The sequence below is a fragment of the Rhincodon typus genome, chromosome 28 (assembly GCF_021869965.1).
Source record: "Rhincodon typus isolate 14 chromosome 28, sRhiTyp1.1, whole genome shotgun sequence".
Lineage (NCBI taxonomy): Eukaryota > Metazoa > Chordata > Chondrichthyes > Orectolobiformes > Rhincodontidae > Rhincodon > Rhincodon typus.
In genome coordinates, this window is record NC_063359.1 from 39,266,208 (window position 1) to 39,275,189 (window position 8,982).

At 40.7% G+C, this 8,982-nt stretch overlaps 1 protein-coding gene across 2 annotated transcripts in view; it reads left to right on the top strand.

The window, feature by feature from the left end:
* odf2a (outer dense fiber of sperm tails 2a) overlaps window positions 1-8,982 on the top strand; it is a 143,885-nt gene that overhangs the window by 109,645 nt on the left and 25,258 nt on the right. The window lies entirely within an intron of this gene.

Consider the following 8,982-nt stretch of genomic DNA (forward strand, 5'->3'; position numbering starts at 1 on the left):
ACATGGACTGGTTGAACCAAAGGGTCTGTTTCCACATTGTATAACTCTAATACTGAGTAGTTTCGACTCCTCTCAGTTTGTAACCTACCTCTCGTTCGAGACTGTCCGACAAGGGTTAACATCTATGCAGTGTCCACCTTATCAATCCTCTTTAGCATTTTATATATCTCAATAGATACCCCCCTCATCCTTCTAAACTCCACTGAGTCCTTAACCGTTTCTCACAAGACAACCTTTCAGCCCTGTGATCACTCTGTAAAACCTCCTGTGGACCCCCTCCAACACTAGCCCATCCTTTTTAAGAATTAGGAACTGGAGTAAGCAATTCAGCCCTTTAAGCCCAGTCTGCCATTTAACGTAATCATGGCTGATCTTATCCTAATCTCAATTCCACTTTCCTATCTGCTTCCTGTAGCCCTTTATCCCACTTTTCATCAGAAACATAGCTACTTCTTTCTCGAGTCTGTTGATCGATTCTGCCTCCACTGCACTCAGTTTGCACTGTTCATCTCAGTTTTAAACCTACTTCCTCACATTCAAATCTGTGACCTCTTGTTCAAACTGTCCCACCAGGGGGAACATTTATTCAATGTCCACCTTATCCCCTTCAACATTTTATGTACCTCAATAGATTTCCTCAACTTCCCTCCCCACCACCACCTCCCCCCGCCTCCATTCTGCTGAACTCAGAACTTCCTTAGATTCAGGGCCCATAACTGCTCACAATATTCCAAATGCAGTCTGACCAGGCCCTTATACAACCCCAGCAATACTTTTCTGCTGTTGTATTCTAGCCCTTTTGAAATGAATGCGAACTTTGCATTTGCCTTCCTAACTGCCAACTGAACCTCCACGTTAACCTTAAGAGAATCCTCAACCACGACTCCAAAGTTCCTTTGTGCTTTAGATCGCCAAAGCCTTTCCCCATTTGGAAATAGTTTATGCCTCTATTCTTCCTACCAAAGTGCATAACTTCACATTTTCCTGTATTATATTCTATCAGCCACTTTGCCTACTCTCCTCGGCTGTCCAAGTCCTTTTGCAGCCTCCTCACTTCCTCAACACTACCTGTCCCTCCACCTATCTTTGTGTAATCTGCAGATTTAACAACAATGCCCTCGGTTCCTTTATCCAAATCATTAATGTATAACCTGAATTGTTGTGGTCCCAACATGGACCCCTGCAGAATTCCACTAATCAGCAGCTGCCATCCTGAAAAAGACACATTTATCCCCACTTTCTGCCTTCTGTCAGTCAGCCAATCCTTTATTTAAGGAAAAACCAAAAGAACTGTGGATACTGTAAATCAGAAACAAAAACAAGTTGTTGGAAAAGCTCAGCAGGTCTGACATCATCTGTGAAGAAAAAAATCAGAGTTAACGTTTTGGGTCTGGTGACCCTTCCTCAGAACACCATGGGCTCTTATTCAGCAACTTCCTATGTAGCACCTTATCAAAGGTCTTCTGGAAATTCAAATAGATCATATCCACTAGCTCTCTTTTCTCTAACTTGCTCATTTCTTCCGCAAAGAATTCTAATTCTATGTCATCTTAACCACTTTATCAACCTGCCGTGCTACCTTTAGTGATCTGTGGACATTCACTCTAAGGTCACTTAATTCCTCTGCCCCTCTTGGTATTCTAGAGCAAATTGATTGAGAAATTCTTAATGTAGGCAAACAACTCTTGTGAATAAAGGAAGGAAATGCATGAGGAATAGTATTTTTTTCTTGGTAATGCAATGAAGAAACTGAGTTCTGGGGGGAGTAGAAACAGCACATGCTAAATTGCAATTTCATTTCTTTGTCTCAGAAATGGGCAGGTCGCTACTTAAAAACTAACCAAAGAGAATTTGATCCTCTTAATAACAACAGCTCTATCCCAGCACCAGTACCGAAGAAAATGCTGAGTAAAGCCTTGAACTATTGCCAAATGAATGATTAAAATGTAAACTGCATTCCTCAAAGGCGGTTGCTTGATGGAGCAGAGATATTGTGGCCTCTGCAGCTATTTTGTGCAGTGTGCACAATCCACAGGGGAGTGTGATGTTGAAGAGAAAATTCTTCAAACACTGCATATGGTCAGCTCCATTTAAAAGGGAAATACACCTAACTAGTCATTAATCTCAATGTTCAGTAGCATCCCTTCTGTTTTCACTTGTATTTAAACATGTTCATGGCAGCTTAGAGTAGCAGCAACAAGTGCCTGAAAGTCATTTTGATGTAAAAATTTGGTAAAGCCCTTTTGTTGTCTCTTTTTCTCCCAGAGCACCCATCTTATTGACCATTCTTCATATGTCCACCTAGACAATTCTTGTAGATATTTTAAGTGTTGGGATGAGACAGTATTGGGCGAGATGGGCTTCATTTTATCATCCTGGAAAATTAAACTGTTAAAGGTGCTATCTAAATGCAAGTTGTTTAGCTGGTATCTGTGTATCAGTGCATGCCAGAGAGTGCTGAATAGCAAATGAGCAGAAATCTCAACTGTGTCCCCTGTTTCAATTCGTAACCCCTAGGCAAATCAACTAATTTCAACAATCAAAAATAGGACCTCCCTGATCACCATGTGTTAGGTGCACAGTGGGCATCGTACTTGCCTTTTAACTTTTAAGGGAGCTACATTTTCCCATTTAAATGTAGGTAAGCCTATGAGACAGAAAAGAATAGAAGGAATTCTGATAAGGTTGGATGAAGCAGGGAGAGTTTTATGTGGAACACAAATGCAGGCATAAAGTAGAAGGATCAAATGACCTGTTTTTGTACTGACAGCACAATTCAGTATGATACAATATTTCAGCCATATTTCTTTAACTATATTACATAAACTATATTGCTGACTAGTATGTTACAGGTATTTTCAGTAAATATTTAACTTCTGCCAAATGTAGACAGTTTATCATATTTTATTTAATAATCATTTGCCAGCTACTTCTCAGTAGATGAGTATTGTCTTTGAGTCCAAAGTTCGAGATCCACTCCAGAACTTTGTGCACATAATCTAGACTAATGTACCTGTGCAATATTACAGGCATATTGTTTGCATTTTCTGTTGAATGAGAATGCTAAACAGGGGCCAGCTTCCTGTCCAGGTTAGTTTAAAAGCTCTCACAGTATTTGTTGAAGAACACAAGAGTTCATCCAGGATGTTAGCCAATATTTATTTCTCAACCCAAATCAGAGATAGCATCTTTGGGTCAAAACATTTAACTGAGGACCTGTCTGCCTTCTCAAGTGATGTAAAAGATATTATTGTGCTATTTTAAAAGAAGAGCTGGCAGAGTGTCCTTGGTGTCCTGACCAGTAATTTAGTTGGGGAGTGATTAATTGCATTTGCCTTAAATCAAAACAAAATGTTCTATCATCATCAGCCAATTCAAAAGTTGAAAGATGAGAAAGTTGAATTTTTCCTCAAACTAGTGGAGTTTCTCCATGAGTATTCCTGATCATGATATGTTTTATCAAGGAAACAATTTACCTGAACACAACCAAGATAAAACTGTTGTCACATTGTGTGACTGCATTTGATACAACAAACAGCATGTCTGAACTATTTCAGTGACCTAACTACGCCATTTTGTGCATTATTTTGGCCTTCTGGAAACTGAATGGGCTAGTAGGGCAAAGAAGTCTAAGAACACTAGTGACCAAATAATTATTATAGAATGGCTGTAGCTAGAAGATCATTGTTACAGGGTAACCTCATTACAGGTCAGCTGCAATCACTAAAATAGATTGTATGAATAATATCATGTTGCTGTTGTGAGACCTAGTTATACATAAATTGGCTGCTGCATTTCCTTTGTTACAACAGGCTTCAAAAGCACTCTATTGGCTGCAAAATTCTTTGTAATGTATGGAGGTCATGGACATAAGCAAGAGGAGCAAGAGTAGATCATATGGCCCCATTTGCCTGTTTGATTCCTTTCTTTTCAATTGTGGCCCTTTCTTTTCAATTGTGGCTTATCTTCTGCCTCACCTCTACTTTTCTACCTGGTGCTCATTTGCTTTGATTCCTCAAAGACTTGATGATCAGTCTATCGTAGTCTTAGTATATTCAACAATGGAACATTAACAACCCTCTGGAGGCAATTATTCATAAGCTTCTAAGTGAAGACATTTCTCCTCATCTCAGGTTCTAAATAATCTAACCTTTATCTGATAGTATACCTCCATGCTCCCAGCTAGATGATATTTGAAAAGCCCCTTCAGAACCTTGAGCATTTCAAGATTTTATCTCATTCTTTTAAACTCAAGGCTCAAATTACTCATTCTCTTTTCTCATAGCGAGCTCTCATCACCTTGCTCACTGGGTGAATATCCTGGATTTTCGAACGAATACCATGTAGAAACGTCATTCCATCAAGGCCAGCAGACTTTAAGACGGGTTCCACCCCATTCTGTCTGGGCAATATGGCCTTCCCAGTCAAAAACAGAAATTGCTGGAAAAATTCAGCAGGTCTGGCGCCATCCCTGGAGAGAAAGCAGAGTTAATATTTCAGGTCTGGATTCTTCAGAATGTTCTACAGAAGGGTCACTAGACACGAAATGTTAACTTCTTTGTTCTTTGTTTTATTCATATGACCTTCCCAGTGCAGGACATCCTCAAGTTTTTAATATATTCACTTGTGGGATGTGGGTGTCGCTGGCTGGCTTTTATTGGCCATCCCTTTGTAGCCCTTGAGAAAGTGGTGATGAGCAGGCTTTTTGAACCACTACAATCCACGTGCTGTAGGTAGACCCATAATGCCATTAGGGAGGGAATTCTAGGATTTTGATCAAGCAATAGTGAAGGAATGGTGATATATTTCCAAGTCAGGATGATGAGTAGTTCGGAGGGGAACTTGTAGGTGGTGGTGTTTCCATGTCTTCAAGATGGTGGCAATGGAGTAGCAGCATGGTGTGCGGACTCCTCAGCCCAGGAGCCTGTAGCTCATCTATTCCGTTGGCTTTTACAATTTTTTTCTTTCTCTGTTTTTAATATTTCCAATTAGTATTGTTAATATTAAAACATCAAAAATCATCTTATCTTCATTTAACGGCTTATCCAGCAACGGGGTGGTTTCCGGTGGTTCAGAGTGGCGGTCTTTTCCCAGCATAGTGGTCTCGGACCTGTGGAGCGGTCTCCTGACATGGCAGTTTTGTCCCAGCGTTGAGGTCTTGTTGGCAGTCCGGCTTAATCTCTGGTGAACCCTTCTGGCCCAGCGTTCAGATGACCTGGCATGGCATATTCATCCAGGTTAGTCGTATATTCCTGGTGACGTTTTCTTCGTCAGATGTTTTTGGCCTGGCATGGCGTTTCTTTGTCCACGGTGGCAGTCTTGTCCTGGCGGTGGTTTTCTTCAGCGGAGGCTTTCAGCCCAGTTTTTCCAATGGACGGGCATGTCAGTTTTGTCCTGGCATGGAGTTCTCATTATGGATTGATGGTCTCTTGCTGACTGTGTGTTTCATCTTTTGATCGACTTTCTACGAAATCAGCAGCCATTAAACGGACTGTGATGAATTTATGTCTCAAATCTACTTTTTATTATTACTTATGAATTTACCTATGACTTCCATCATTAATACAGGCACTATGGTAAGGCGACTTATAACACTTTTCATTGTATTTTTCTTGTAAAAGTACACATGACAATAAATTCAAATTCAAATGTATCTGTGTCCTTGTCCTTCTCAATGGAAGTGGTCGTGGGTTTAGAATGTGCTGGATCTTTGGCAAATTTCTGCAGTGCATCTTGTAAATAATAAGCACTGCTTCTACAGAGTGTCAGTGTTGAAGGGAGTGAATGTTTGTGCATGTTGTGCCAATCAAGTGGGCTGCTTTGTCCTGGAATGTGTGAAGCATCTTAAATGTTGTTGAAGCTGCACCTGTCCAGGTGGTTAGATTGTCTCCTATTTAAGATGGTCATTATGTAGTGTAAATATTATTTGCCTCTTGTCACCCCAAGCCCAGATATTTTCCAGATCTTGTTACATTTGAACAGTACTGCTTCAGTATCAGAGGAATCATGAACATTGTGCAATCATTAGCAAACATTGCCACTTCTGACCTTATATTGGAGGGAAGGTCTTTGATGAAGTGAGTGAAGGTAATTGGGCCTAGGACATGACCCTGCAGAACTCCTGCAAAGATGTCCTGGAGCTGAGATGACTGACCTCCAACAACCACAGTCATCTTTCTGTGTACCAGGTATGGCTCCAACCAGTGGACTGATTTCCATTAATTCCAGTTGTGCAAGGGCTACTTTATGCCACACTCGATTGAATGCAGCTTTGATGTCAAGGGCTGTCAGTCTCACTCACTTCTAGAATTCAGCTCTTTTGTTCATGTTTGAACCAAGGCTGTAATGAGCACATAAAAGTTAACTTGCTTAAAGGCATCACTTGCAATGAATTACAGGCATATCAATTAAAAAGAGCGAGCCATTTGGCCCTTAAAACTGTTCTGCCATTCAATAAGATCTTCTATCCATGCTAATATGTTACTCCCTTCACCATGAACTTTATTTTTTTCTATATCTTTGACGTGGCACCTGGTCAAATGCCTTCTGTAAATCTAAGCACAGTACATTTACTGATTTACTAGGATGCGACCTGGACTGGAAAGTTTGAGTTATAAGGAGAGGCCGGAAAGGCTGAGACTTCTTTCCCCTGGAGGTCGAACTTACAGAGATCTTTAAAATCATGAGAGGCATAGATAAGGTAGATAGCCAACAGCATTTCCCCTTGGTAGAGAAGTCTAGAAATCATAGGTTTAACGTGAGATGGGAGAGAAAAAAAAGGATCCAGAGGGGCAATTTTTTCACACAGACAGTAATGAATAGAAAGGGCTGCCAGAGATAGTAGTGGTGGCAAGTACAATTTTGTCATTTAAGAAACATTTGGCCAAGTACATGGATGGGATAGGTATGAGGGATATGAACCACATGCAGGCAAATGGGACTAGATTAATTGTGAAAACTGGAAAGCATGAACAAGTTGGGCCGAAGGGCCCTATTTCCATGCTGTAAACCTCTATGACTCCATGACTCTATATCCACTAGCTTCCCTTTATCTATGGCACATATTACTTCCTTAAAGAGCTCTAATAAATTGGTTAAACATTTTTTTCTTTTTACAAAACTATGTTGACTTTGAACTTTTCAAAGTACCCTGCCATAATGTCTTTAATAAAAGCTTCCAGCATTATCGTTGAGTTAACTGCCCTGTAATTTCCTACCTTCAGTCTCTGTCCCTTTCTGAATGAAGGGGATACATTCACTGTTTTCCAATCTAATGGAATCTTTCACAAATTTAGGGCATTTTGGAAAATTAAAAACCAATGCGCCACTCTCTTCCTAGCCACTTATTTTTAGATCTGAGGATAACGTCCATCGGAACCCTGGGACTTCTCAGCTTGCAACTTCAACAAGTTGCTCAGTAAGGTGATTGTAATTTTCTTCAGTTCCTCCCGCCCTTCCACTTCCTCATTTACAACTACTTCTGGGATGTGTCCCCCTATATTTTCCATTATTAATTCCTGGACTCGCTTTCTGTGGGGCGAAACTCACTAACTGTTTTGTATACCCATGTAGAAATCTTTTTTTTTATATTTACGGCTAGCTGTCTTTTTTTTTGTCAGTCTTTGAATCTTCTGATTGGCTACACACTTTGCATAATAACATGCTTTCTTGTCAAGTTTTATTTTTATTTGAATTAGATTTTATTGTTACGTGTACATGAGTACAGGACGGCACGGTGGCTCAGTGGTTAGCACTACTGCCTCACAGCACCAGGGACTCAGATTCGCTTCCAACCTTGGCCACCTGTCTGTGTGGATTTTGAACGTTCTCCCCTTATCAGCATGGGTTTCCTCCGGGTGGTCTGGTTTCCACCCACAGTCTAAAGGTTTGCAGGTTAGGTAGATTGGCCAGGCAAAATTGCTCATAGTGTCCAGGGATATGCAGGCTAGGTGGGTTAGCCATGGGAAATGCAGGGTTACAGAGATAGGGTAGGGAGGGTGGGGGTGGGTGGGATGGTCTTCAGAGGGTTGAGGTGGCCTGCTTCCACACTGTAGGGATTCTATGATTCAATACAGGAGAACAGCACAAGTTGCCATTCTCTGGCACTTTGGTTAATGAGTGATGGTAAGTTCTCCCTTCAGGATTTTTTCTTTCTAATTGGAATGGGTTTGTTCTGTATATTCTGCTACAAGTGGAAGGGCAGATTACAAGAGGGATACAAACAGTTTCTAAGATAACTGAAGTAAGTGGACAAAATGTTAGCAAATGGAGTATAAAGTGGGAAAATGTGAAGTTGTTCATTTTGGAAAGGAGAACGCAAAATAGAATATTATTTAAATGGGAAAAAAAACTATAGAAAGCTGCAGTACAAAGGGACTTGGGGCTACTTGTGCGTGAAACGCAAAAAGCTAGCACACAGATGCAACAGATAATCAGGAAGGCTAATGAAATGTTGGCCCTTACTTTAAGAGGTTTGGCGTATAAGAGTAGGGAAGGCTTACTTCACTGTACAAGGTGCTGGTGAGATCATATCTGTGAGTAGTTGCGGAGTACTCTGGGAGTACTGTGAGCAGTTTTGATCCCCATGTTTAAGGAAGGATATTTCATTGGAGGCAGTTCAGAGAAAGTTTACTATGATAATCTCTGGTGTGGAGGGATTGTCTTATAAACAAAGGCTAAACCGTTTGGGACTGTACTCAGTGGAGTTTGAAAAAATGAGAGGTGATCCCATTGAAACACATAGAATTTTTAAGGGTCAAGGAAGGGCAAATGATGAGAAGATGTTTCCTCTCATAGGAGACTCTAGGACCAGAGGGTATAGTTTCAGAATAAAGGGTGTCAATTTAAGACTGAGAGAAGGAGGAATTTCTTCTGTCAGAGAGTTGAGAGTTTTTGGAACTCCTTGATACAGAGAGCTGTGGGGGCAGAGTCCTTGTGAATATTTAAGGCTCAGATAGATTCTTGATCAGTCAAGGAATCAAG